Genomic DNA, 20,931 nt, shown 5'->3' on the forward strand with positions numbered 1-20,931 from the left:
TGACATTGTACAGTCAGTGCTGTGGAATTCCGGATTCTGCAACTACAACTACCATCCTCTCTAATCAGTTTCAGCAGATACATTGGGTTGAATTAACATCCGGAAATCTTTTACTACAACGAAACTAAACATTTTTGCCTAAGTCTACAATGTTTAGTCATAACTCATGTTTGTTCTTTTTGCATTCTGAAACTATTATACATGGCCTGTCATTGAATTACTTTCCTTTAGTGTTCCTTTGTTGAGTTTGGCCAGGAAGCTTGCCCAGCCTTATGACCAACTAATACAGTATTAGGCATTTTGGAGACAGTGCTGTATTTCTTTTTGTAACAAAGTTTTCAAAGTCAAAATTGAACCAAATTCTCTTTGTCTCTCTGATATCACTAACTTTTAGTAAAAGGAAACTCCATTTTAAGGTAATCTCCCTGTCATGTGGTATTTCTCTTCCCTAACAGAAATTGTGAACTCCGTCTTGGGCCACGCGCCACCAAGTCCACTTGAACCACCAAGCACAACAGTCTTTATTTTATCTTTATTTATTTTTTATTTTCTGAGATGGAGTCTTGCTCTGTCACCCAGGCTGGAGTGCAGTGGTGCGATCTCAGCTCACTGCAACATCTGTCTCCTGGGTTCAAGTGATTCTCCTGCCTTACTAGCTGTGTTTACAGGTGCCCGCCACTATGCCTGGCTAATTTTTTGTATTTTTAGTAGAGACGAGGTTTCACTGTGTTGGTCAGGCTGGTCTCGAACTCCTGACCTCAGGTGATCCTCCTGCCTCTGCCTTCCAAAGTGCTGGGATTACAGGTGTGAGCCACCGTGCCCGGCCTACACAACAGTTTTTAGATTTCAGCTAGGGTAACTGTGGTTTACTTCCCCAGTTCCTTAGACATGATTAAACAGAACACATTGTGTAGCTATGTGTGTGGACCTGGAGGGAGTTCACAGTTTTTGTTAGGGAAGAGTTAGTGCTTTGCCTAAAACAGATGGGACATGTGTGTACTACACTTGAGACCTCCATAGATTAGAATGAGTGTGAGAATCAAAGCCATTCTCTTTCCAAGTTTGGATTTGTTTATTTCTTTCTGTTTCTGCTTAATTCACCCTTTCAGCACCAAGTTGATAAAATATTACACGGAGATATTCTTATTTTGACACCAGCATACCAGCAGGTAGAATTGTGGGCAGGGAATAGACAGTATCCAAAGATTATTTTTGCTTGTTGGTAACTTTTGGGTAATCTTAAAATGTTAAACTAGATTCCATACAGTGGTTAATCCATACAATGGCTCTCTCTGAGAGACAGTTTACTGGTGGCAACATTACCAAAGTCACAGGCAAATACCACTTCTGTGCTTTTTCCTGAGTCCAGATGATTGATTTTAAAATTAAGGAGTTTCTGCCATTTTCAGTGAAAGAGATTAAGGAAAAATAAAAAGTGGTATAATAATAATGACACCATGGCCAGCTAGTTCCTCTCTAGCCACTACAGGTCACATTATAATAATGGAAGTATTAATCCTTACTTATCCCACCATGAAACAAAGATACAATGGTGATCACTGTTTTAAATGGCAAATTCTACTCTGGTAAGTAAATTAGTCTGCAAGCTTTAACCAATAAGGAAACACAGAAGAGAAAAAGTCAAGAACAGATAAAATTTTAAAATGTGCCTAAGGTCATGTAGATGACTGTGTCAGTGTTTAATCATCCTGCCTTTACCCTTTGACAGATAGAGACCCTCCCTCAGTCATCAGTTGGAACAGCCAAGCAACTCCTCTGCAGTGTAGATCCAGGGGACAGAGTGACTCATAATCCTTCAGTGGTGATGTTACTATTAGAAGTCAGATCCAGCCACAAATATGTAACCCAGTAAGATATCCATAGGAAAATAAATTCAAGACAGACTATCCTCTATTCCAAAGTTAGTCTCTTAGAATTAGTCAGGCCTTTTTGATTTGAACTATGTTTTAGAAAAGGTTTAACTTCCTATGGAATAATTCATTTGCTGAATGATAAAGTCAGTTCAGAAGTATCTGGGGTTGCCATCTACATAGCTTGCACCCAAATAAAGAGAAATAAGCTAGAGTAAGCTTTGACCCAGGTGCCTAAATAGGTAAGTTAATACACCGAAGTTCTCAGCAGTCACCGTGAAAAATAAAAAGTAAAACTCAAAGACTACTGTTTGCACAATTCTTGACCAAGCATTTAAAAGTGCACTATGAAATGCTTATTAAACACCTTGCAGACACATATTAACATTCCTATTAAAATTAACCTGATCTTGGTTCAATAAACTCATGCCATGAAGAAATATGACATCTGTGGAACATTTAATCTCAGTAATTGGGTCACAAAAATACTAAACAGAGACCTAAACTCACATGGAAATGTTTACTTTTATTTAAAAACAGAATTCTCAAGTGCCTCTCTGCTTTCTGATTTCATTCAGGTCAAGAATAAAAATACTGAAATGTGGCAGGATTTCTAACAGAATGAAAGCCAAGAAACACTGAAAACATAGTTTTGAGATTTCCGGTTTAATTTCCAGGACAAAGAGATTCATTGTTGGTTTTATCATCTATGCTACGTAGATACCTGGATAAACAAAAGCTGTCGACCTCTTCGGGGTCACCTGTTGCCCCATTTTGGCTCTGATTTTGCACTGCTCTTCACAATACAGTGCTGGGATGAATCCAACCTCTCTTTACCACAATGGCTCCTAATCATTCCCAAAGGAAGAACTGGAAAATACTTGGAATTTTTCTTCTATAGTTTCACATTAGTTTATTCTCAGAGCACTTATCATCTGTGTTTTGAGCCACATGTTGGGTAAAGAAATATGTAAGAGGGATTTAATCACTTTTTCTCCCTGAAGGGTGATATTGTATTTTTGTTAGCATAGTGTTTATTTTGTTTTGCTTTGACACATGGCTTCTGTAAAAATTTCAGTCAGTCTTCCTCTTCGGATTTAAGTACTCAATTCCAGGCAATGAAGACAAACACCAAAGCATGACTTTTTAATATTGTAAATTTAGTTGCTTTTCATGATTAATCTTTTCATGGTATCATTCAGCTCATTATCTTATACATATTGTCTGTAACACAAAAGAATGTATCAATTTTGTGAATTCATGACAAAATTTATGAGTACTCAGGTTCCACTTATCACAATCACAAATGCTGTTTTCTTTTCTTGTAAACTTACTTCATTCTTATGCTCAAATGAAGGAATAAAAGCATTTGCTAGCAGCCAATATTCTAATATCAGCTTTGCATACACAGTTTTTTAAAATAAGACAAAGAAAAAACTGAAAAGGGAAACAGAAGTTATTAAATTTGGTTAAGGGATGACACCTGGTTTTCTGCTGCCCTGATTTGTTTTGGACTAGAATGCATTGAACAGATGTCATTCTTTCTTTCTTTCTTGCTGGGATTTTTGTCGAATATGTTTTGACATATTACTCTATTTATTTATTTATTTTTTGCATTCCCATAGCCACCACCCTATGTCCACTTTTAGCTACATTTCAGAACTCAGCCATAGCCTCCTAACTGGCAATGTGGTAAAATAGTAGCAAACTCAGGTGACTATTCATAACAGTAGAATGAAGCTGGTAAAACTCAGAAAGGCTGGGCTTAGCTGCTAAAACCCCCTTTGTGGTCAACTTATTGCCATTTGACTTCCATCTTGGATCATTCTTGCTGAGTTGCCATATACCCATTCTTTTTCACTACCTAAACCATTGCCTCACACCATGTTCCTTCAATGATTCTGCTACTAAACTGAAAGCTCCTGGTTTTATTCCTGTTTGGCATGTAGGAATGACTGTTCTTTTATCTTCGACCCTGACCTCTAACTCTGGTATTTGCTTTCTGCTTATGCTTCCTGGCTTCCTTCTACTCTGCATCCACTCAAAACAACTAGCACTTTGCAACAACAGACTTCAGCTTCCACGACAATTAATAGTAAAAGTTATGGAAGAATATAGCTCATCTTGATGCCCAGGTTATCTGCCACCAAGGGAATTATTCTATGGCTTTGTCTTCTGTGTACAATATCTGTTCTCTTTTCAGAGACCTTCACCAGTAATGTATTTATAAATGCAAACTGGTCTCTATTGGAAGGGAAGGTGAATAGCATTAAAGAATACTTTTGTATTCCATGAATTCTCAGAATGGCTTTTTGATAGATTAGAAGACTCTTCCAGGTTGCATGATTTTTTTTAGTGTGCTGACTTTTAAAGTTCTGGTATCATCCACTCTTACTACATCAGCTCTTACTACATCAATGCTATATTGGCATCCATTCCATAACCTTGCCTTCTTTATTTTTGTGTCACCTGACATAGCCGAATGAAGCATATTATACGATTTGTGGCATCTTAATCTTTGAGTCTTCAACTATTAATAGCACTTTCCTTCTCTGTGCTGGGTATTCCGCTGCTTTTTTTCCACTGGTGTCTTTTGATATCACATGTGCCATAGACATGTCAGCCCTTTAGGCAGAAGTTGCCAAAGTCATTTTGCTTTTGACTTTATCCCATTTCAGTCTGGCCTTTGAGTCTTGACTTATCTCCCAGTTTTGACCTATCTGCTATTCTTGGACTTAGCTGCTAATCTGGCTTTCTCCAGCTCTGGCATCCTTAATGGCTGAAACTCATTTGTCTGACTCTTTTTAATCTCAATCACATGGGTGGGATTTCCTCTTGCCCTGTCTTTAGCTCCAAAGACTCTACAACTTGATGATATGGTCAACTTTTGCGGCACAGAGCATCTTGATCCTCCAGTAAGGGCCTTCTGAAATACAATGCGGATTATTCTTCATTTCCCTCTCGAAATTCATTCTTTACCCTTCCCTTACCAGCTCCGTTCTCCAAAAGCCTGGCCTTTTTTGTTTTTCTTTTTTTTCTTAGATGGAGTCTTGCTCTGTCACCCAGGCTGGAATGCATGGCACGATCTCGGCTCACTGCAGCCTCCGCCTCCTGGGTTCAAGTGAATCTTCTGCCACAGCCTCCTGAGTAGCTGAGACTACAGGCGTGTGCCACAATGCCTGGTTAATTTTTGTATTTTTAGTAGAGATGGGGTTTCGCCATATTGGCCAAAGCCTGGCCTCTTTATGGACGGTACCACTCAAGCTCCCTTGGCTTCTGGTTTCTATTTGAGTTCAGCAAAGCTAGAGATTAGCAGACAGGAAGTGAGAGTAGGTGGGGTATTTTTATTCTCCCTGTTTCTTCTCAGTTTGGGCAGTGGCCATCTTACTTTACCTATATTCACAGCTATTTTAGTTAGGTGGTCCTTCTTTTATGATTCTGGCTCTCATTGGGTAACACGATCCTCTTTTTATCTTGAGTCTAGGGGAGGTAAAGGCTTTCTACTATACCAGTCTTTGCATGTTTCACCATCCCTCATTGGTAGTCTTAATCAGGTCCACACCGTTATAAAATGTTTTATCTTAAAACTTTTTTCCACTAGCCCTTTGATTGTACCATACGTTTCTTGCTGGATTTCTGATTAAGACGTGGGCATTGAGAAAAAGACAAAAAGCACAGGTAATTGGAAGTAAGAGGTCTTTATGAATGTGACTTCCCTTTAGGAGACAGTGATGTGAAGGTCATAGTATATGTCTCAGAATTATGTGTACCTACACCTCAGACAGATGGAAAAACAGGCACTGTGAGGAGAAGATTGCTCAAGGAATATGGAGACCTAGGATTTCTCTTTGAGGGGATATTATGATATGAACATTATGATGGATACATTTAGATAGTCTTTTACTCTTTTGCTAAGTTAGTTCTTTATAGAACAAGCACAGTAACAGGCAATAGAGTAGGCATAGGAAAAGTTAGAGCAGAAGTTGGAGCATTATGAATGGATTTCCATCAGACAGTCCACCCAGAAGGACTTGAACTGTTCTCGTCCTTTGGGGGCAATGAGTATCTACCATACTGGAGCCAACTTAATAATTAAATTTAAAACTATATAACTTTGGGGATTGGCTCTCCTCTTTGCTGAGGCAGAAAAAAGAGCAATGGACAAAGCTCTAACACCTGGAATAGTGAATAGGTAAGAGTGTTTTAGCTGGATAGTGTGTTGAGAGAACAACAGAGACATTTCTGGCAGTCCTGTAGACTTGAGTGGTTCCATGCTTATTATGCTGAGCAGGAAGAAGTGGCCATGGGCATGCACCTGTTGAAGAGTAATGACAAAGGATTCTGAGATTTCCTGCAGAGCTGTGAGTCCTTAGGAGCGGGACCAGTAAGAAGCTAGATAATCCTAATGTATACTCATTTTCTAATGAAGCTTCCTTAGTGATATGGCAATGGTGCCAAATTCAAAGTTTAATTCAACCAATACACAAGTGACCAAAGTATTGCCTTAAATCACTGAGTTACAACTCTAACATATATCCATATTTTTAAAGCCCATCAAATTGTAGGAAATTTGGGATATTCAATCACAGTGTGTAGCCTCTGGTATGTTTTTGGTCAAAAACACTGAACTATACAGCCAGAATTAAGTGGAAGTTTAGAGATTATCCAGTAAATTCTTTTGTGGCAACAGCCAAAAGGGATTATTTTGGTCTCTGGTTGATTTTTTTTTTTGGCTTATTTGGCCAATTTTAATTGGCTGTCTATGGCAGACCAAAGTTAACAGAAGACTGTGGGCTTCCAGACAAGGGACGATCATTAGCAGAATGAAATTGAGTCATATCCTGGGAAATCACAAAATCCTTTGTGTTTTAACTGGGATTAAAAAGGAAAAGTGAAGGACAATATATCTGTAACTTATTTTTGGCACTAAGAAGTTAAATACTGAGAGAAAATCAGATGATGTTAAAAATAGGAGTTACATGTTTTAAAATTTTAGGTCATAGAGAAAAATTATTAACAATAAATATTTATCTTTTGAGCTATGCCTATTGAAATAGTTGATATATAGACCCAATTCAGCAGATTTCTGCTCTGTTTTTTGGGCAGAGGTGATTTCAGACAAGCCTCCAATCTCTGCCCTCTCTGTTTCTCCAGTTCTATCCTACTTAGTAAAGAACCACACAACCTGCACTCATGGTGAACAAAGCTATTATTTAATGGAATCTTTCCACTGTGAAACCAAATTATTTTAATTGGCTTAAAATAATAATAAATACTGAAAGCCAAGTACGCGACCTCTGGCCCTGCTGGTGTTTAAGATATCATACTCATCATACTTTCTGGTGAGTCTCAGGCCTGTCTCTGAAGAAGGGCCAAATGTAAATAAATTCATCATGTTTAGATCAGGGTTTTGCCAATGTATATTATGTCTCATATAAGCCCTTATTATATAACTTCCTTCTTTGGGTTTTACAGAGTTCTTGTTTGTTGACATTCAGGGTGTGTCTAGAAAGTGTATTTTTGATTCATCCTACTCACCTAGGCAGAGTGCCCTGGACATTAGGGGTTCTGGTTTATACTTTGTGGTTTATTTTTTGTGGCTATATATTTCTTACATTTTGTTCATGTGCCCTTGGACTTCTCAGGAAACGCTTAACAGCTCATTTTTATAAATCAATAAATAAGTAACTAATACATCATGGATCAAAGGCCACAATAGCAGCACTGTAGAGAGATTTATATTGTCCTAGGCACTTATGCACTTATAATGATGATATCCTTGGACCCAAGGCCTAACACATTTTTCATTAGAACTATTAGATTCCATACAAGATCAACAATGACAAACACTCTAGTGAAAATGATGAAAATTTAACAGGCTTCTTTTACAGACTTCAGAGTTTAGTATTCTCATGTCCTCCTCTGTGGCCTGACTTCTTTCTATATTTCAGAATTCTCTTGTTTGATTTCCAAAAGCTACTCTGTTAATACCTCTTAAATTTAGAGGCATAATTGAAGAAGAATGAAACTTGGAGTTCCCAAATCTTTAACGACCCTCCCAGGAGCCAGGTTAGAAACTCCACCCAGGAGTAAGTATGCCTATCACTCTACATGCTCCAGGTTAAACTTTAGAACCTGTAGTTCAAGAGACGATTTTACCTCTTGTAAAATCTACCAAGTGTTCTTTGGGAAGAGAAGAGGGAGGTTTAGAGGGGCACTGCTTAGGAGTTGTAATCTGGAACATACCCTTTGCATCTGTGGATATTCATCTGCCCTGTTTAGCACTCTTTCTCAGCTCCTGACATAGTGCCTGGCACACGGGAGAACTCACACATTATTTGTCAAATTCATGAATGAATAAATGCAAATGTTGAAAGCAGGTAGAAAAACCAACAATTTAGTAGGTAGTATTAAATTTCTAACTTATACACATATTACCTATATTTCAAAGCAAAACAAAGGAACATTTGTTGAACAAAGAAAAATAAAGGCCTGACGCAGTGGCTCACGCCTATAATCCCAGCACTTTGGGAGGCCGAGGTGGGTGGATCACCAGAGGTCAGGAGTTCGAGACTAGCCTGGCCAACATGGTGAAACCTTGTCTCTACTAAAAAATACAAAAATTAGCCTGGCGTAGTGGCATGCACCTATAATCCCAGCTACTTGGGAGACTGAGGCAGGAGAATCACTTGAATCCTGAAGGCGGAGGTTGCAGTGAGCTGAGATTGTGTCATTGCACTCCACCCTGGGTGACAAGAGTGAAACTCCATCTCAAAAAAAAAAAAAAAAAAAAAAGAAAGTACAGAGAAACAGGAAAAATGCAGGAGAGGCATACGGTGAACAGAGAGAAGAAACAAGATTACAACACTTTATTCTGATAATGTGACTGAATGTTATGGTATGCCAATGTGCTTAGTGTTCTTGTAAATAGTTTCGTTTTGACATTTTATGATCAGTAGAACTGGGCAGACATAAGCAAAATTATGGTCATTGAAATTTGTCCCAAAATCACCTTTAGAAACTTCCCTTTCATTGTTTCATTTCCTGAAAATAATAATAATATCAACAGCAATAAATATAACTCACACATTTTGAAGCCTTACTCTGAAGCCATACTATGAGCCTAAGGATGCTGTTTATATAACTGCCCTGAATTCTCATGACAACCCTATGAAGTAGGTGCCATTATTCCTCCCATTCGACAGATGAGATGAGGAGGCTTAAAGAAGTTAAGTTTCTTTGCCCAAGATCACACAGCATGCATGTGGCAGATTTGAATGCAGGTGGTCTTTACTCATACCCTCTGCTGGGTGCCCAGTGTCCTTAAAGCATCCTCTTGGTGCCTACAGCCCAACCCCCACTATAGTGCTTCCTCTGGCTCTGAAGATTCAGGAGTCCTCTAGCATACCTGGATGGGTTCTACCTACTGAATATTTGTGTCCCCTTCCCCTGAGTTCATATGTTGAAATGCTGATTTCCAATGTGATGATATTTGAAGGTGCGGCCTTTGGGAGGTGATTAGGTCATAAGGATGAAGCCCTCATGCATAGGATTAGTGAACTTATAAAGGAAACTCTAGAGAGCTCTACTTATCCCTTCTATGTCAATACACAGAGGGAAGACTGCCATTTCTGAACCAGGAAATGGGCCCTCAACAGATGCTGAATCTGGTGGTACTTTGATCTTGGGGGTCCCAGCCCCCAGAACTGTGAGAAATAAACTTCTGTTGTTTATAACATTTAAGCTATGGTATTCTGCTATAGCAGCCCAAAAGAACAAAGATTAAGGAATTTTCTAATCTCCTGCCCTTTGAAACTTGTCTGTTTTATGTAATTTGGAGCCTACTGTGAGGAATAAATTATTGCTAATGGGTTAAAAGCTGAGAATGAGTTAATCTGTAACTATTCCAAGGAAATTCATTTATGTATTTAACAGAGGCTCCCTGAAGAGTGTGCTTTGCCCAAAGGAAGGACTACACTATTGAGAAGTTCCGACAGTTGGCATATCTCTGAAGAAGGGCACTAATTTGGTCAGGCTGTCTTTTCAGTGCCCTTGACTTCATGGTAAAAAAGCAGATGCCTTTTTGGCTTATGCTCTGGGAAGATGTGACAAGGGAGAGAATGTTGCATGTTCCTTCATTATTTACAAGTAATTCTAGTCATGCTCGTTCGTATGTATGTACTCATTTCACCTTTTGGTTATGAGGGAGAGCACCTAGGAAAGTTTTGGCTTGTATCCCCTGGGGTTTCTCAGGAAAGTGGGTAGTTTGAAGGAAAAAAGACTGCTTGCTCATTTTTATTGACATTTGTGCTGACGCAGCAAGCAAACAAGCTTCTCAGTGGGTGAGTGTGTTCCGAATCAATGTCAAAATTCTTCCTTATAGTATTGCCTGTTGTAGTATATGTGTGTGGATGGAGGAAGAGAGAGAGGAAAAGAAAAAAAAAGAAAAAGGATTTTTTTAAAACCCTGAATTTATTTAATTTGCAACTGAGTTTACATCCGTGCTTTTCTACAAGGCATACCATAAATAAAAATTTCAATCTTGAATTAATTGATTTTGACTCTAACTCTATATATAGTCCAATAGTCATGTTGGAAAACTAAGAATAAAGCACAAATGGTAGAAAGAACAGTGATCTTTGAGTCAGAGGTCTGGGTTTTTGGATTCACCCTGCTGTGTCCTAGCTTTGAGCACTTGGGCATTAATATGGTTTGCCTCTGTGTCTCCATCCAAATCTCATCTTGAATTGTAACCCCCAGGTGTTGAGGGAGAGACCTGGTGGGAAGTGATTGGATCATGGGGGCAGTTCCCTGCATGCTGTTCTTATGATAGTGAGTGAGTTCTCATGAGACCTGATGGTTTTATAAGTGTTTGGTAGTTCCTTTGTTGCTCATTCTTTCCTTGCCTGCCACCATGTAAGAAGTGATGGTTTCTCCTTCCTCCATGATTGTAAATTTCCTAAGGCCTCCCCAGCCAAGCAGAACTGAGTCAATTAAACTTCTTTCATTTATAAATTGTCCAGTCTCTGGTAGTATCTTTATAGTAGTATGTAAGTGGACTAATACAGGTGAGCTAACTCATCTCTCTGATACCTGATATCTGAAACCTTCTAAGTTTAGATATCCTTTAATTCTATGATTAATGATGTAAATCTTTGCCATTCATAATCCTGTACTTCAAGGATCTCGCCAGTGGTCTTAGGTTAGATTCCACAGTTGCAGATTACAAGACAAAGATTTTAAAAGGAACTAATTTTTTAAAGGCAAGTGATTTTTAAAGGAAGTGTCACAGGGAAGTTCAGGGAATGAATGGGAAGCAGGACAGGAAGTAGGAAGCCAAACAAAGATCCATCTCAAGGTTCTGCTGAACATTTCTTCAGCCTTATCCACAGGGGGGCTCTGGAGTGCAAGTTGTGCCACAGAGTTGTCATGACACATCCAGGGGAGCTGGGTTTCCTATCCCTGCACTCCTTAAAGGCCATTTTGTCTCCTCTGCTCTCTCTCTCTCAATCACTTGAATTTTGGGTTTCTCCCAAGCATGCATGCGAAGAGACTCTAGTAGCCTGAGCAGTTCTTCTAAAAAGAGTAGGTGCTGGTTATTGGAAGTGAAGTATTACCAACGGAGAATGGCACACAAAAATGGAGAATGATTTGAGGAGATCTGGGCGGAGCACTATTTTACTCTATGCTACTGTACACTGTGAGAAGACTCATGACATGACTAACTGACTGTCAACATTAAATATACAGGGAGAGAAAGATGGTAAACAAGGCTTAGAAAGAAACCACTTGAGGCTAAATACCATTGTCAGACCAAATCACTTCTTATCCTCAGGTCTGATTGCTTGCAGAGCTACAGGACATAACAAAGGGTACCAACAGTATCTGCTACTATGTGGAACTCAGATTCCCTCTTAGTTCGGTATGTTTAATATTTTTCACATTACTTATAAAGCAGAGATAACATTAGGGTAAAAGTTACCTGCTCTTTCTGTATGGAGTCCAGAATCTTATAAATGAGAGTATGGTGAAAGGTAAATTGCACGAAGGGTAAAAACAAACTAACAAAAAGATCACGAAGGGAATCTACAAATATCCAAATATTCTTAAAAGCAAAGACATTTATGTTCAATTTTCAGGTTATGGTTTTATCCCTCCTCAGACATACTTATGTTTTTAATGAGCTACTTAATTTTCTTGCAAGACACCTACATACTTAAAATGTTTTCCTTATGAATCAATTTTTTATTTGACAGAAGTAAAGATACTTGTGCCCATAAAAAATGCCATGTGTTTTTGAAGTGTTAGAAAAAACAGCTCTTTGGCACTAAACAAAGCTGAGGCAGGAACGCAGGACAGCAGCTGCAGAATGACAGAAAAAATGTAAGATAATGAGCCATGTGAGAGAATGTATAATTTAATGTGGGGCCTCAAAGCAAAGGGAGGGAGGAGGACCATAAATGAGAAAACAGTTAAAAATAGTGACTAAAATGACTTTAAATCCGATAAAACAGAAAATGAATCAATTAGTGCTTAAGCGTTGGAGGAGGCATGATGTTGTGAGAGAATCTGGAAAAGGCTGACAGATTTTTAGTCTATGAATTTAAATTCATAGGACCAACAATTTCTCTGCCTAGAGAGATTTACATGCTGTTTTTTCTTCTCATACTAGTTTACAAAATGACTTCCTTTCTATTCCACTTTCTGAGATGTGAAGCAATCTGTTAGAAAAGCCTCAGTTTTCAGTTTTCTGAAAACATTCCCCAAGATGTATGGCAAAATGTGTTTAAGTTTTAGAAAATTCCCGTAACTCCTGCTAAACTGTGGCTCTCTCTGCATATGGATATTAGAGGTGCTTTTTAGGAGTTGACTGAGTTGGCTCTTTGTGGCAGGTTGATGGAATTCTGGAAAATAGCATGTGGCCCTCTCTGATGCCTTTTTACTTCTTCCTGGCATTTAATTATATTATCCACTTCCCTGTGTATTCGATCCTCTAACAATAACATCCAGAGTCTTCCTGGTGAGTGCTTATTCCGTGGGAAGTTATGAAAGCTTTTAAAAACTTGAAAGCTTTGAAGAACAGCTTGGCTAGCTGTCTTCCTGGAATGGTTTAACTGATGCTTGCCTTGATGGAAGAGGCCTAGACAACTTCTAGTAACCCTTCCCATTTCTAGGAAAAGAGTGTGTTGTCCATAACAAATACTTACTCACTGCTGTTGGAATATATGAAGGGATAAAACAGTATGAAAATGAGGTTCAGGGGTTAGGCCCCAGAAAATGACATTTTCACCTTAGAATTTGGGGACCATAAGAAATCTTTTATTTTGAACTAAAAATTCATTCTAACAAATATTTTTTCTTACTTGTAAGTTTCTACATTTTCATAATTCTAGCCCTGAATCCATCTTATAATAGATGTGTACTTCTGATGAGTTAACTTTCCAGTTTTTTTTCCCCAATTTTCCTCTAAATTGATGGTATTTATAACAATCAACTTAGCCCTGAGGAAGCATGAGAGATAACATGTTTCTAAGAGCTCAGAAATTGTTCCCACCTTATCTCATTTATTGCAAGAATATATTTTGTAGAGAAATATGTATCAGAATTTTGTGACCAGCTTTGGTTTTCAACTCTTAGCTATTTATATTGAAGTAGTATTTCTAAAATAAGGTTTATGAACCCACTGCCTTGGAATCACCTTGAATGCTTCTTAAAATTCAGTTCCTTGGACTTCTTAAAATTCAGATTCCTGGACTCCAAAACAAACCAATCAAATAGAATTAGAGGGCTTGAGCCTTGAAATCTGCATTTTCCCCAGCTCCCGTGGTAATTCTTCTGAATGTGAAAAGTTGGGAGCTACTGGCCTGAGTGCAGAGTGAACCCCAGGCAAAATTGTGCAGTAGTCTTCAGTGAGGTTTGACTGCTTTTGTGTGTTCCTGCATTGCCTTCTGCCCCTCTGCTTGTTATTTCCATCCTTCAACATGCAATTCTGTAATGCATCAATGACTTGATTTGCTGCCCATCCTGATTTGTGTATTTTAAAAAACAGGACTGCTGAGGACAGCCTAAATGACTGCCTCTGTAATGACTGCCTCTGTAATGGTGGACTTTTAGCCACTGTGACAACGGAGTTTTTTGGGGCCAGAGAAACTTCCCAGCAACCATCACATCACTAGCGGAACTCACAAATGAATTTACCTACTCTCCAAGTGGCTTTTCTTAAGCCACTTTGTGTAAAGTCCCCGGAAGCAGGCACCTGGATAAGGGTGAGGGAACACTACAACAGCAAGCTTTTAACTCCCACTGTCTCTTTAAAAGTTTTGCATTAGGGAAAATTCTTTTCCTCCACCAGAGGAAAACTTGCACAGTTCCATGACTTATTTGGTCCTTAAAGTGAAAAAAAAAAATACAGTCTCAATGGAGTCATTTATTGTGTCTAGTTTCAGGTAATAATCAAAACTTAGAAGTTGATTTAAAACTAAATCTTCCTTTCTACCCAGCTAGGCCTTGCTTTGGGCTGTCTCCTTGGAGTGGCCTTTCTCTTCTTTTTTCCCATCTGGCATTTCTCTTTCTTTCCTAGCATGATAACTGTTATTTCTTATCCTGCCAGGCTTGGGCCAAGGGGATATTGGAGAATTCAGAGGGATAGGAAGGTTCTTACTTGACTGCTAGGGTTCTGAGATGGTTGGGCATTCTGAACCTGGAATGCTTCATCTAGTTCTTCTGAAACTGCCACTGGGTACCATTGACTGCATGGCTTGTGATATGGGTGATGCATTTTTCTCAAGTTGTCTGTTCCCTCCTTAGTCCATGATTTTCTCCCCTCTCTCCTTCTTTTGCTAACTCTCTTTTCCCTCCTTTCTTCTTCTCTTTCTTTTTAGAATCTTTTTTCCTTGTTGGATCACTCCACCCAGACTGGCTTACCATGAGACAGTCCTCTTGAGAAGTATTTTATATGGCTTAAAAATCAGTTTTCTCTCTTATTTGTGTCAATGTGCATGCCTCTTTTACCTCAACAAGTTCTGGGGATGTAGGCAGATTCCAGTACAGCTGCAGCCTCTCCTTTGCCTTGGACTAGCCAGCTAGCTGTTTCAGTTACCTATTGCTGTGTAACCAACAACTCACACAGTGGCTTCAAGTAATAGTGACTTTCTTAGAGTTCTTTGGGTTGGCTGGTTGGGTTTTCTACCAGTTTTGCCTGGGCTTACTCATGAGCTGGATTCAGCTGGAGGGTTGACTGGGCTGAACCCTCTCAGTTTATACATCTAAAGTTAATGCTGGCCATTGACTGGGGTGCCTCTCCTTGCCCTCTATCCCCACCCTACCCTGTGTTTTTCATCCTCTGGCAGGTGAGATTGATTTCCTAAATGGTGGTCTTGATGCACTGCCCAAGAACCAGCAGTGGAAATTGCAAGGCTTCTTAAGGCCCACACTTTTAAGTCACATTACATCCCTGTTAGCAAATTTTTTGGTCAGGACAAGTCTAAAGACCAGCCCAGATTCAAGGGCTGAGGAAGTAGACTTCATGTCTTGATGGAAGAAGTAACAAAATCACAATGCAAAAGAGCTTGAATATATGATGAAAGGAATTTGTGGTCATATTTTGTAATCCACTACACCAGCTTTTTAGTTTTCCAGATATATGCCAAACACTAGTTCAATGGGTCCCTGTAACTGCAGAAGACATGTGTGGAGCTCTCTGAGTGATTCTGTGGAATAAACTCCCTTACACTGGGCTTGACGGCAGGCAAGATGAAGGGTAGAAGGGCACACAGAACTGCTTATTCAAAAGAAATACTCTGCAAACATCCTCCTAATTTCTAATGTCCCCATCCTTTCACACCATCATTGTGGGTGAGGTGTTTAAGAGTTAAGTAACACAATTGCGGATGACTCTTTTGTAAGCTCTTTACCTCCTTTAAAATGCAATATTTATTGTCTTCGGTGTCTTAGCCATAAATTTATTTTAGCATTTTCTTATACTTGAAAAGGATTTCCAGTGGGAACATCTCTAACTTCTGAGCAAACAATAACTACTAGTGCAGCTTTGGAGTCATATGGGTCAAAGTCTGACTCTCATATTTGCTGATTACTTCTTCCCACTGAGCCTTAAATGATCATGTCTGCAATGGGACTAATGAAACATACATCATATAAGGCTGTTTTGACAATCCCATTTCTTTCTTTTTTTTTTCTTTTTTTTTTTTTTGACAGAGTCTCACTCTCTCCCTCTATTGCCCAGGCTGGAGTGCAGTGGCGTGATCTTGGCTCACTGCAACCTCTGCCTCCCGGGTTCAAGCAATTGTCCTGCCTCAGCCTCCTGAGTAGCTGGGACTACAGGCACGTGCCACCATTTCCTGCTAATTTTTGTATTTTTAGTAGAGATGGGTTTTCTCCATGTTGGCCAGGCTGGTCTTGAACTCCTGACCTCATGATCCACCCACCTTGGCCTCCCAAAATGCTGGGATTACAGGCATGAACCACCGTGCCCAGCCTCATTTCTCTTTTCCTGTGAATTATCTACTGTGCCTACATGACCCACTTCTTGCTAATTACATGTAAGATGAAGTTTGTTTGGGGTTTCCACAAAAGGCTTAAAAGAAGATGCCTCTTTCCTTTGACCCTCTTTCTTTGTTTTCCTAGTTTAGATGCTACTACGTAAGGACATGATATCTAGAGCTCAGACAGTCATCTCTTGACTAAGAGGTGACAAGCCTAAGGGCCAAAGGCCAATTCATGGAGAAGAGTGGAAATGTGGGATCGGAAGAAGATCCTGGCTGAGCCACTGAACTAATCTGGAAATGCCACTCCTAGGATTCTTATTATGTGAGAGAGAAAAATGTTTTTATTATTTTGTTACTGATGGTGGAGTATTTTACCTGCAACTTAAAGCATCTTCATTGATATAGTGGCTACTGTTATAGTAGGGAATAAATTAGTACTCAACTTTTTCAGATGAATTTAAAAAAATAAGTAAAATGAGACTGTGAGAGTTAAATATGTTAAATGAGGCTTGCTATTAATTAGTAGAAGATAGATGCCTGACCTCTAACTCCAAAAAACATTTCTAATCAGCTTTTAAAAATGAGCACCTACTAATGAAGTCCCTAGAAAGCACCTTCTTCCATGCCCTATGTTCTTGATGTCTGTCCCTTTCTATTTTTACTTTTTTTCTGGCAAGTTGTCTGTATAAGATTTTGTAGCCTGGAAATAAATATTTGTAATATGTAAATATATGTGTGGTTTTTTTTTTCCCCAGGCTGAGTGCAGTGCGTGATCATAGCTCACTGTAACCTTGAACTCCTGGGCCCAAGCAATCCTCCCACCTCAGCTTCCCAAGTAGTGTGACTACAGGGGCATGCCATGACACTTACTTAATTATTATCATTATTATTTGTAGAGATGGGGTCTTGCTATCTTGCTGTGTTGCTAGTGCTGGTCTTGAAATTCTGGCCTCAAATGATGCTCCTACCTCGGCCTCACAAAGTGTTGGGATTACAGGCATGAGTCACTGTGCCTAGCCAAATATTTTTTACTTAACCAAAAATTGAGATATATGTTCTGAGAAAGTGATCTTGGAAAAGTTGCTTAAATTATCTGTGCCTCAGTTTTCTCAGATTATTATAAAATAGGGATAATAATAGCACCTACTTTATTTCTTGTTATGAGGATCAAATAAGGTATGGGCATTTAGAACAGTGGCTGATACATGGCAAGTTCTCAGTGAACTTCAGCAAACATTATTATGGGAGAAATGAAACAGGCCATTCAGGTTCAGTTCAGCCAAGGAAAACTTAATTCTTTTGATTTCACTGTGATTTTTTTAGCTGTTATTTTTATGTTGGAATTAATCTTTAAAAATTATTTGTCCTCTTTCCTTATTTGGAAAGATTTTACAAGATATTATTTTTTATTGTCTATCCTAGAAAGATAAACTTATGATGTTTAGAGATAGAAAGAATATTGTTTGGAAAATAATAATCTAAATGTTACCTACTTTTCCTGCAGTATGGGACAGAGCCATATAGAAACTGAATTTGTCTACTCGTTTTCCAGGGTATATTTAAATATGGGAGCCAAATTTCTGGTAGATGAACTAGAGAAGTTGCTGAGATCCAAGACTCTTCATTTTAACATGAGTTGGCCTCTCCCAAGGAGTAGTGATAAATTCTACCTAGTTATAGGTATGGCATATCCACCCTAAGTTTGACTGGCATCTTATGGACATGTGCTCTCAAGCGAGAGTCATAGGTATGGAAAGATACCTTGGTGTAGCACATTTAGCGTATTAGTCAGGATTCTCTAGAGGGACAGAACTAATAGGATCGATGTATATATAAAGGGCAGTTTATTAAGGAGTGTTGACTCACATGATCACAAGGTGAGGTCCCACAATAGGCAGTCTGCAAGGTGAGGAGCAAAGAAGCCAGTCTGGGTCCCAAAGCTAAAGAACTTGGAGTCTGAAGTTCAAGGGCAGGAAGCATCCAGCACGGGAGAAAGATGTAGGCTGGAAGGCTAAGCCAGTCTAGTCTTTTCACATTCTTCTGCTTGTTTTATTCTGGCCACACTGGCAGCTGATTACATTGTGCCCACCCAGATTGAGGGTGTGTCTGCCTCTCCCAGCCCACTGACTCGAATGTTAATCTCCTTTGGCAACACCCTCACAGACACACCCAGGAACAATACTTTGCATCCTTCAGTCCACTCAATATTAACCATCACATTTAGTAAATATTCTTTTCACTTTTTCCTTTGGCAGAAGCCTGGCTGGGGGATGAGTAGGTACCTTAAGACCAGGACTGGGCAGAATCCCTTCCTGAAGCAGTAAGAGACACTAGAGCAAGCTGCCTAAGTAATAACCTGTGAAAAAGGCCAATGCCCAAATGCCAGGGAAGAATTGCTGAACAATCTGTCCTGAAATGGGCTCATTTGGCATTTTCTATAGTAAGCTATAGATATGAAGCTTGTTCCTGAGGCCCGCAGCACTGGGCAAACTGGGGCCTAGTCTATCTGAAATTATCTGGAGGCTCCATCCAAGACTGTATTATCTGCTGAGACAGATAATGGAAGCCTCAGAAAGTCCCAGACAGATGGCCACGGGAAGACAGGTCTCAGAACGGATCCTCAGAGACATGTAGAATCAAGAACACTGACAGCATACGCGAGTGACTTGGTGAAGCTGGGGACAGGAGACAGGAGGAAAGCTGTCTGACACTCCTGAAAATCTTAAGGAGCTACAATGAGATGAATTTAGTGGGTACAGGGAGGGAGAGTTTCTTTTGTGGTCCAAGAGACAGGGCTGTAAAAATATAGCATCTCTAGAAATTTGAAAATATTCCTGTCAGAATCTGATGTTTGGTTGAGGTGGCCAGACTACAGACAGTAGTTAAATGGCCACTGGATCCTTCTCCTCTGTTTTATCTCATAAACCTACTCCCTGCTGGGTCCTTCAGCTTAGTGTCCCAGTGAGTCAGCCCCAGATGTTCACTCTATTAGCTGGTTGCTGGCTTGTCTCTACTCTCCTGGCATGATTCTCAGTTGAGGTGCAAACCTTATGGTATGTATTCCAATGCCAGAAGCCTCTTGATGAGTTACTCCGTCAGGCAGTTTCTTGGACAATAGCCAGTGACTGGGCTTTCATACTTTCCTCATCTCTGGACTACAATATCGGGAGGCAGCCTGATATGTGGGAAAACAAGGTGGCCTAGTGAAAATAACATAGGCATTGCATCCACAGACAGGTCCTTCTGCCAATTACTGTATGATTTGAGACAAGTCTCTTTCCTCTGCTGGGCCAACTTCCCATGGCTGTCAAGTAAAGTTATGCTGACCTACTGTATTAGTCCATTTTCATGCTGCTTATAAAGACATACTCAAGACTGGGAAGAAAAAGAGGTTTAATTGGACCTACAGTTTCACATGGCTGGGGAAGCCTCAGTATCATGGTGGGAAGTGAAAGGCACTTATTACCTGGCGGTGACAAGAGAAAATGAGGAAGATGAAAAAGCAGAAATCCCTGATAAAACCATCAGATCTCATGAGACTTATTCACTATCAGGAGAACAGTATGGGGGAACTGCCCCCATGATTCAAATTATCTCCCACCAGGTCCCTCCCACAATACGTGAGAATTATGGGAGTACAATTCAAAATGAGATTTGGGTGGGGACATAGAGCCAAACCATATCACTGGGCAAGATTGTGACAAGGATTATATGCAAAATTAAGCAAGATAATGTCTATGAATCCTGCCCTAAGATGTGTCCATACTGGCCTTTCTAACATGTCAGTCAAGTGGTTGAGATTGGTTCCCCAAAGGCTGGTGGAGGACAGAATTCCCCTGAAAGGAAATTTGTAATTTTTGGAGCAAGAAGCCAAGCCAAGCCCAGCCCATTAGGGAAAATCTTTATCCCTATGCAAACCCAGGGGCCAGAGGCTGGCTTTAGTTGGTGGTAAGAGTAGTATGTGGGATTGGGGCCAGAGAGGGGTGTTTGGGAACTAGTGTGGATGAGGTTCCAGAAAGATGGCTGCAAACAACCTCAGGGCATCTGCAGCCTGCCTCTGTCTGTCACTGGGTCCTGGATGTGTGGGTGTGTCTGCCTGGTGTAGAAAGCTAGAGGCAAGGCACATGTAGATTTGCCAAGTGTGTACAGGATGCTCTAAGCAGAAAATCAACAAACTTTCTTTTGGACCTGATATCAAATGTTGGAAAATCCTTTTTCTCTCTGTTGTTGGGGTAGGGAAGAAGCTATACATCTTGCAGAAGGGCACATTACTGGAAGGTAGGAGTATGTTCTGAGAGTCAAGGAGGTTAAATAGGCTTTATCTTCAGGTGGAGCAGAGTTGGTCTTTGGATAGTAGGGAAGTATGCCAACCTGCAAATAACTTGACCCAGGGGCTTTGGGTGGAGGCTTGGGTGGCAAAGATTAATAGGAATCTATGTAAGATTGAGATACCGGCAAATGGATTGTGAGATAGAGATAATATGTAGACAGGAGATTTATTAGGAGTGTTCTCAGGAACATTATCTGTAAAAGAATAGAGGAAGCAGGATTGGGAA

At 39.8% G+C, this 20,931-nt stretch overlaps 1 pseudogene; it reads right to left on the reverse strand.

Moving 5' to 3' along the window:
• Nucleotides 1-14,649, reverse strand: part of LOC740589 (small ribosomal subunit protein eS19-like) — a 65,791-nt pseudogene extending 51,142 nt beyond the window's left edge.
• Nucleotides 14,650-20,931: the final 6,282 nt, after the last annotated feature.

Source organism: Pan troglodytes, chromosome 4 (assembly GCF_028858775.2).
Source record: "Pan troglodytes isolate AG18354 chromosome 4, NHGRI_mPanTro3-v2.0_pri, whole genome shotgun sequence".
Classification (NCBI taxonomy): Eukaryota; Metazoa; Chordata; class Mammalia; order Primates; family Hominidae; genus Pan; species Pan troglodytes.